Genomic DNA, 9,386 nt, shown 5'->3' with positions numbered 1-9,386 from the left:
TTAAGGAATTATTTCATGTTTATATGTTATCCAGGTATTGTACACTGGGATTGTGCTCAGAGTTTAGCAGTCTGGAGTCTTTTTGTTGATACATGTGCAATGAAATCGAATAGAAAAATAATATTTTATGTAGCTTGAAGTTTTCAGACTTGTGTGCATTGATCCAATTTCCGTGTGTATACAACCTAAATCACCTATTTCAATACTGCAAATATGTAAATATTGCAGTAGTTTCATCAGTGAGCTATAGGCTCAATCTTCATTGTGTTACCTCATTTGACTTAACAGACATTTATTTAAATGAAAATCTTCGAGATTGCCACTTTAAGTGTATGTCTTTGAGCTGTTAAAGAGGGCTCTGGATCCCCAGTACCCCAAACCAAGCCACCTAGAAAGAGTGCCAGGCCTTGAAGCAAACTTTTGTAGTGGCCAAATAGTAGAATTACAACTTCCATATCCACCACATGATGCCATTGGACCCAAAAATACTTTTTCCCATAGACTTACATTGGTAAAGAGACGTCTGTAACTCTGTGGATAATTTTTTTTTCAGGTAAATCAACTTTCCAGTACGAACACTTGAATAGCCCTTATTTAAATCATTAGGACCTAAAAGTTGTAAAAAGCACTAATAGCTGAATACAGAGTTATTTCCCTTCCTCCATTCAAGTGAATGAGCCTGATACTGAGGCCGGAGTGAGGGCTGGGAGGCGGAGTTAAAGGAAACGCTATTGCGCCTGCTCTATTGGCCCGATGAATGCGGAAGATCACCGGATGATCCGGGATCTTTGGCACTCGGCAGTCGAGCCATTTTGGCTTAATGCGCCACTGAGCAACTCTCATAGGAAAGAACGGGAGCCCTCCTCCCACGCTGCATCCAGTTACTCTTTATACATCCATGCCCCAAACACAACATTAAAGGTATGGAATTTAGAGCGTATCTATTGCCTCTCCACGGCTCTCAACTTGGCGACGGCGGCTCGCAGCTAACGGTGCTAAACAGCACAAACACTGCAAACAGCAACAGTGCTGAGAGAGCTAACAATGTTTACCTGAGGCGGAACCAAAGGTTGGGCGCTATACGCTTCCAGGCCGTGAGCTAGCCAGTGGGGCACGCTCACATGCACTAACAAGAACCTCAGATTACAACACACACAGAGGGAGAGTGACTTCATTCTCTGCTCAGGTAGACATTACTCCTCTATATCTTTACAAAATAAATAGTTGTTTACTGCTATGTTAATGCTCTGGATATCAAATAGAGCTCCTTTAAAGAATAGGTTCTTTTTCTAATTATGTCTTAAAATAACTCTCACATGTCCATATGTGCATTGAATGAATGAGTTATTGGTCGCTGTAATTATTTCTCCTCCAGCTGCGATGAGTCCTATAGAGAGTTAGGGGACACAATCTGCTCTTCTTGTTCTGAGCAACATTGCTTTTAAAGGTTTAGCTGAAGCATATGCGATGCTTCAGCAGTCTGAGTAAGTGTGCATTTTGTTTTGTATTGGTCTTTTTCAATTCCCTCATTCCTGGCAGCTTAGGGGTTAAGGCGCTGGCCATGAACAGCTTATGTGGTTCGCTTCTGTGTGGAGACATTCGTTGCATGTTAATGTTATTACCCCTCCTTCCACCCTGTTTTCCTGTCATCTCTCTACTCTCTGCTGTCAAATAAAGCCATATAATGTCCAAATAATAATATTATTAAAAGTATAAGTAACTTTTGAAGATGCCTCAGACTGCTGAAGCCTCAGTAGGCTTCACAACTTTTGCATGAAGTACTGAGAATTTTGTTTCCCATTACTCACATTGGAATTGGCGTGACGTATGAGGCGTGTGTTTTTCTATCCGGAGGGAAGCGGGGAGGAACAGGGAAAGAGCCTAGAGAGAGCGAAAGAAGTGAAGCGCCAAAGCGAGTTTAAGGTAGCGCAAGTACCACAATTGTGTTCCATCATTTTACAACACCACCTAGTGCAGAACATTGCAGTCACGCCAGCCTCCACTTCGAGAAAGACGTTCAAACTAGCCCTCATGTTGTTTTTCGGTACGTGTAACCTATATATTACGGTTTGAATGCAGTGTGTAATTTGTTTTAGATTACGGTTCTAGTAATGTAATGAAGTCATGAATCAAAAGCTGTAGTGTTTCCGAGCACCAGATTCCCTTAAAATATTTTTTTTCACTGCAGCAGGGTCTGACAGTCTGCCCCGCGGAGTCCTGGTTCTGGTTCTCCAGTGCCTCCCTTCTCTCGCAATATGGCCTGGGTGTCCAACAGCGTGGTGACGGTGTTGGCTCCTAACGGGGACCAGTGGAGCAGCGAGGCGAAGCTCTGGCTCCTGGCCGGGAGGAAGAGCCTCTTCTGCCGGGCGCAGAGCTCGCCACCTCCCACCGAAGCTCCGACTGCAGGGAGGCCGGCTCTGGTTCTTGTCCGCGGCGGGCTGGTCACTCGGTGAAATGAGCTGAAGGATTTTCTAGTGAACCTGCATGATTTTGTCTGTTTACAACGTTAATACAACAGTTTTTCTCGGCCCTGTGAAGGGCATTTTGATCCCTTTACTCCGATTACAACTAAAACGTAACATCATATTTACACAAGACGGATCCTTTCTAGCCATAACCGTGCCGCCCGGATGAAATCAGGAAAATCTGATGTGGAATTTTAGAATTAAAGCCCTTTAAAATGTCACATACAAGCTGTGTTCCCTCTAAATTCAGATTAGTTCACTAGAATGATCTCGCCGGTATGATCATGCACATCAAAGCGTTAAATCGGCATAGCCTAAAAATATTGCAATATTATTTGTAAGCCATATCACCCAGTCCTCTAAGTATATAATGATAAATACAAAGGAGGTAGAGAACTTTGTGTGTGGTTTTACTAGGTAAAAAATAAATCATAAAAACCGTGACCATTTGACCATACAATGTACCGTGTGTATCTTCTTCTAACTTGCCCTTCCTTGACCCCGGCTGGCCGTCAGAGCAAAACACCAGTCTCTTGCAGGTTGAAGGAATGGTAAGCAGGCTGCCGTCATGTGTTTGTATTCGTGCATGCCGGTGTGTGCAGTCTAACACAGCGTACCACCTTTCATCTGTATTTGTGTTTTTTAGAGGTACATGCATACACAGACGTAGACGCACACAGTGACGGGCTGTCTGTTTTTTTTCAGGCACTGTAGCGCTTTCATCTTCCCGTGTGTCAATCCACTTTGGCCTATGTTTTTTATCCTTTTGGATGGACACGCACACACACCACAACACACAGCGAGAAAAAGCTTTTATGTCTGCATGCCTAACCTAATATTCAAAGCCCGAAACTTTCCGAATGTTATCTTCCTCAGACTAGTATAAATGGAGCAACTTGAGAGGTGCTAGGTTTAATCTTTGGGCCCATCACAGATGACAGCGCAGTGAAATAATCAAAACCTTCTACAGCCGCTCTGCAGATTCCATTGGTTATGAAGGCCAGAGATAAAAGGATGCCTTTGAACAAGAGATTCTATGCCTCTCCCAATTTAGCCTAAACTGGTTCACTACCCCCTGACGAGACCCCCGCACACACACGTACACATATATGCACCTATACTGTAGTGGAAAGGCCCGCAAGGACATGGTCATGCATGGATGTTCAGCACACACCGAGAGGCATATATATACGTGCAAAGAAAGAAAGCACATGCCTGCACGTGCACACAAGCACACAAACACACACACGCACACACGCAGGCACAGCACTTGTCATTACTCGCTCCGTCAAAGTAGATCATACAGGCATTAATTGAGAGTGCAATCATGCTCTGAGCCCACGGTTCAAAGGAGCTGATAATAAGCTGTGATAGGTCCAGCTGATGGAAAAGCCAGGCAGGCTGCTGGCATGCGCAGACACATGCTGTTTTTTTTGTATATGTGTGTGTGTGTGTGTGTCCTTGTGTTTCTAACCATTGTGGAAAAATCAGGAACCTTTTCAGAGAGAGATATTTTTTTTTGTTTTAAGGCGAGAATAAGTTTAATTTTAGGGGACAGTTAAAGCTGGACTGGGCAGATTGGAGCAAATATGATTTAAAAAAAGTTGTTTTCATAAAACGGTCAGTATATCGTGACAGTAGTGCATGAGACAGGTAATCTGAAAAAAAAAAATGTCATATGCCTCTGGTGTCCTCCGGTGCTCCTAACGGCATCTGTAAGATTTCACAGACCGAAAGAAAACAACCAATCAGAGCCGAGCTGGAGTCTTGCCATCTCTGAGTAGCTGTCAATCACTCGTGAACTCCGATCAAACGGTCAAACTAGGCAGCGCCGGTCAAATATTAATCCATATTCTGTTACTGTAATGCCTATTTCTTGCATAAAATGTTTTCAGAAACATCTTGTAGTGTACTGTTTAGCTGTAAAATGAGAAAGTTTGTGTCCCGGCAACTATGTTTAGATAAGTTTAGGAAATACCAAGCACCGCCCACCAGCCGGAGCAAACTTTCTCATTTTACATATGGCTGACAATCGATTAAAATAGTTAATCGCAATTAATAACAAATGAATCACACTTTTATCTGTACCTTAAAAGGGAGATTTGTCAAGTATTCAACACTCTTATCAACATGGGAGTGGGCAAATATGCTTGCTTTATGCAACCGATGTATACTGATGTATGTATTTATTATTGGAAATCAATTAACAACACAAAACAATGACACATATCGTCCAGAAAGCCTCTCAGGTACTGCATTTAGCATTAAAAAATATGCTCGAATCATAATATGGCAAACTCCCAGCAGGCAACAACAGCTGTCAGTGTGTCAGTGTGCTGACTTGACTATGACTTGCCCCAAACTGCATGTGATTATCATAAAGTGTCTGTAAAGGGGAGACTCGTGGGTATCCATAGAACCCATTTTTATTCACGTATCTTGAGGTCAGAGGTCAAGGGACCCCTTTGAAAATGGCATCCCAGTTTTTTCTCGCCAAAATTGAACTCAAGTTTGGAGCGCTATTTAGCCTCCTTCGAAACAAGTTAGTAAGACATGGTTGGTACCAATGGATTCCTTAGGTTTTCTATGTTCATATGTTTCGTACCTTTAAATCTGAGCTCACTACAACCTCCGAAAAATTGGTTGCGTTTATGCGTTAAATAAATTAGTGGCGTTAAAAACGAATTTGCGTCAACGCATTATTATCGTGTTAACTTTGACAGCCCTAATTTTACAGCTAAATAAAACTCTAAAACATGTTTCTGAAAACATTGTATACAGGAAATAGGCATTACAGTAACAGAATATTAATGAATATTTGATCAGCGCTGCCTAGTTTGACTGTTTGATCGGAGTTCGCGAGTGATTAACAGCTGCCTCCATTGAATGAACAGCCAATAGGAACGCTCTCTCTCTGAAATGACCTGTGATTGGTCAAAGTCTCCCGTCACGGGCTAGACTTTCTAAGGCTTAAAAACAGAGCCATGAGGACGTGTAGAAGTCTATGTTTTTTCTCAGAACACTTGAATTACAATATGCTGAAAAGTTATTATGGAAACTTTTGCCCAATGATGCCAAAAATATTCTGCCTACTGCCACTTTAAATAGCATTTGATTCCATTTTCATATGCAGGGGTTTGCAGCTTGATTCCATCTCTCCTCTAAAATATCTTTCTTTCACGGCTCATGGACAGATATTGGAAGGAAACCTCATCTTTGCACCTGGGTTCAGGCTCAGTGCACCGCACAACCCTAAACCAATGCCACCCAAGCCACAAATCTGGCTTTGTAGTTGTTACCATAGCTCTATATATACTGAATGTGTGTGTGTGTGTGTGTATCCGCTTGCATCTGTGTGTGCGAGCAGCCACTCTAGCCGCTAACTTGTCTTGTAGCTGGCTCTGTATTCCTGGCATTGCTGTGGTCGATAAGACAGTGGCATGCAATATTAATGCTGCCTTCCACTGTGGTTGGTAAGAGCCTCGGACAGCCTCCGCTACTGTTTCAGAGAGAACCGAGAACAAACAGTGAGCCTGAAACACAGAGGTGAGGACAGAGCAAGAGAGGAGGGAATAAACAGAGGAGGGAAAGTGAAAGAGGGAGGGGGGGATGGGGGAGGAGGAGGAGGAGGAGGAGGAGGAAAACGGCGATAAAGACAGAGGAAAAGATATAAACAGAGTCAGACGGATGGAAAAGTAGAGCAATAAAGAGGAAGGGAGAGTAGCTGAAACACAGGAGAAACAGAGGTCGAGGTCAAGAGAGGCGGAAAAAAGAAGGGAATGAGCGGTGGATGGAAAAAGAACGACAGGTCGAATAAAATTGGAGGCATGGAAGCAAGGTGGGGAAAATGAGAAGGGGATGAAAGACTGATTGAGAGGATGAGTGGGTGAAAGTGGAGTGCAATGAAAGAAAAGCTAACAGCAAGATGAGATGGAGGAGGGGGGGTGTGAAAAAAAAAGCTTAAATGGAGAGAAAGTGAGAATGCGACAGGGCGAAGAGCTTACAGAAAAGTGAGAGATTGTAAAAGCAGTTAGGGGGGGAGAAGAATGATGTGAAGAATGATGAGAAAAAGCGAGCGATCGTGATAATGAGCAGCATCGAGGACAACTGAGCAAGGCAGATGGAGAACATAATTGCACATTGTAAGGTCATCCAATATCAATACAGTCATAAATACTGAGCAGCAAAAGTCTGTTTTGCACTTTATGTGTCACTCCCAAATATGACTGCACATGCTATTACTCACCCCGGCAAAGCCTCTTTAGCCGTTGCCTGGCAACTTTGAAGCAATTAAAAGCAAGGGGCGCCTGTAACCTGACAGAATTTATGAGTTTGGGGGGAAAATGCTCGCAGTTTACATGACTTTTAATTGACAGCACAGAGAACCCTGACCTAAATTTGCACTGTTTTTTTTTTTACGCCGCACTCGGCTTTTAAAATGTGGGATCCTCGGGAGAAAGTTTTCAGAAGTCAGTTCTTCTTAAGTGGACTAGATTTCTCAAGGGAACGTCTCAACTGCTTTGGATGTCTGTCTCATTTGCCATATTTCTTACTGTATATTTCTCTCTCTTTCTGGCTCCCTTCTCTCGATGCATTCAGCGGGGGAACTCCAAAAATGTTTTAAGTGTCAGCGGGCGGTAATTTATACATGTTCTGTTGGTAGGTTAATGATTGCACACCAAGAGCATTGAGAAAGAAAACCTCCAGCTCAAGTTCAGCGACATTTCCACGAAACGGCACTTAAATTATGGCCTTTCAACATGTAAATTCCCTCGGCTGTGAAGTTCACTGATTTGTCAGCAGTGCTTTTGATGGAAGCTCGCGTGTTGCATTTTTTCGGTCGGCGCTCGGCGGAATCGGAGCGGCACTGTTATTTTGCAAATAGAAGAGAGGGGTGATGGGTGGTGGTGTGTGTGGGGGGAGGGGGAGTAGCCATGAATCTGCATTTAAGTAATTCAGTTTCCGGTTAGGATTTTTCATCTCTGTCTGCCAAAGTTGTTTTCAGGGAGGGAGAGTTATGTGTGGAAAAATGCATAACTCAAACCCATTACGGCTTGCTTTTAGCATCAAGTAACACTGAGTGAAGTACACTGGTGCTGCACTTGATGATGCATTATCAACTCTCAAGTGGACGGATTGTGGCTTTGGCTGTGTTCATAGCCGTTTTCAAAGTCAGTGTAGTTGTTAATTCGAGAGAAAGGGAAAAAAAAACCAACACATTTCTGAGTCCTGTCCAGTTTTAAACCCTGGCATTTGTATCCTCAGATTGTATAAGCCTTTTTTTTTGTAGGCAAATTCAATTTTAGCTCCAAAATACCACCATATTTTGGTCTCTATGCTGTAGAGAACCTGCCATTTGTACAGATTCAATTAACGAGGACCTATCATGATCATTTCCAGGTTCATACCTGTATTCTGGGTTCCTGTATGTTTGCATGCTTTAATGTTAAAAAAAAAATGCTTCACTTTTCTAATACCTGCTTTGTTCCAGCACCTAAGGAATTACAATTTAAGTGTAATCCTTTTTAATGCAGCAACAAATTGGTCAAAAACTTAAACAGGAATTCAAATTCCAGTATTTAATGTATAAAGAATATAAACATAGAATTTAATTTAATAGATCGGCCCCGTTGTCACAGATATCCTATCCAGTTATTTGAGTCAGTAACTGCCCGGTATCTGACCCGGTATTGGTATCAGTGCATCCCTAGACATCACCGCGTAAGGATAGAAAAGGCGGGACTTCAAGCGAGGCGTTCAGGAGCAGTGTTTTTGTGGGGGAGATTAACTCCCTCTGGCATGGACTTTGGGCTTTAAAACTTTGCAGACCTTTTACATGCCCAAAAAAACTATATAACACACTCAAGGAAAGAGAAAAAAACTAAAAAAACATTAATAAGTCCCCTTTAACTTTATATTCAGTAACAGAGAGAAAGGAAATAAAGTAGATGATTGACTTTATTGGGATTGACCTTGGTGAAACCAAATTAGTATAATTTAGTTTATAATTTTAGTTTGCTTTGATTAAATTGACATCAAAAGAAAAAAACTGTATCACCTACTTCATTGTAATGATTCACTCCCAACCTCTTCATTCAAAAGCTTCTCATTTTCCAATCTCATCCCACACACACACACAATACAAATAAACACACACACACACACACACACACACACACGGCCAACTTCTATGTGTTGCGCTCATATCTTCCCCTTCAGCCCACAAGTGTTTGGTTTTCTGTTTTCCATTTGAGTCCTCACATCGCCAACACTGTATCTATCTACTCACATTGACACTTCAAACCAGTAGGGTCAATGGCCATGTGGCACTGCTCTGTACACCAATAATGCCTCTCCCTTTCTCTCTCTCTCTCTTTCTCTCTCTCTCTCTCTCTCTCTTCCTCTCTGATTCATTTCCTTTACCCAGTATACTCTGAAAATTCACTTCAGTGTCGATTCCTCTACAAACACACAGACAGTCAGACGGTATCTCAGCATCTACAGATCAACTGGCCAGTGTAGCTTCTGTTTAATCCCTCTATCCTATAGTGTGTTCTTGGCAAGGAAACTACACACTTTGCTTGATCATAAGAAAGATGAGCAGTGGGTTTGCGTGAGTGAGTTTGTGGGGTAGCTTAAGGGTGGTAGATTACATATGAAAGTGTAACAGATATTGATTATTCTAGGGATAAAAAAAATCTACATTGATGTTACATAGTTATATCTATAAACTGAGGTCCTAGCTTTTGGGCTATTGATTTTCAGAAATTATATGTTGGATGAGAACACTGGCAAACTATTAAAAACCTATAATTTGCATGTATTTGCTGAGGCGCTGGCTGTAAAAAGACATTGCGCCTTTAGTACTGTTTTTTGTTCAGGATGACTGTTTTCTGAACACCAGATATGAAACATGTCCTA

This window comes from Sebastes umbrosus, chromosome 3 (assembly GCF_015220745.1).
Source record: "Sebastes umbrosus isolate fSebUmb1 chromosome 3, fSebUmb1.pri, whole genome shotgun sequence".
Lineage (NCBI taxonomy): Eukaryota > Metazoa > Chordata > Actinopteri > Perciformes > Sebastidae > Sebastes > Sebastes umbrosus.
The sequence above is the reverse complement of the archived record's forward strand: the minus strand, read 5'-3'. Positions refer to the sequence as shown.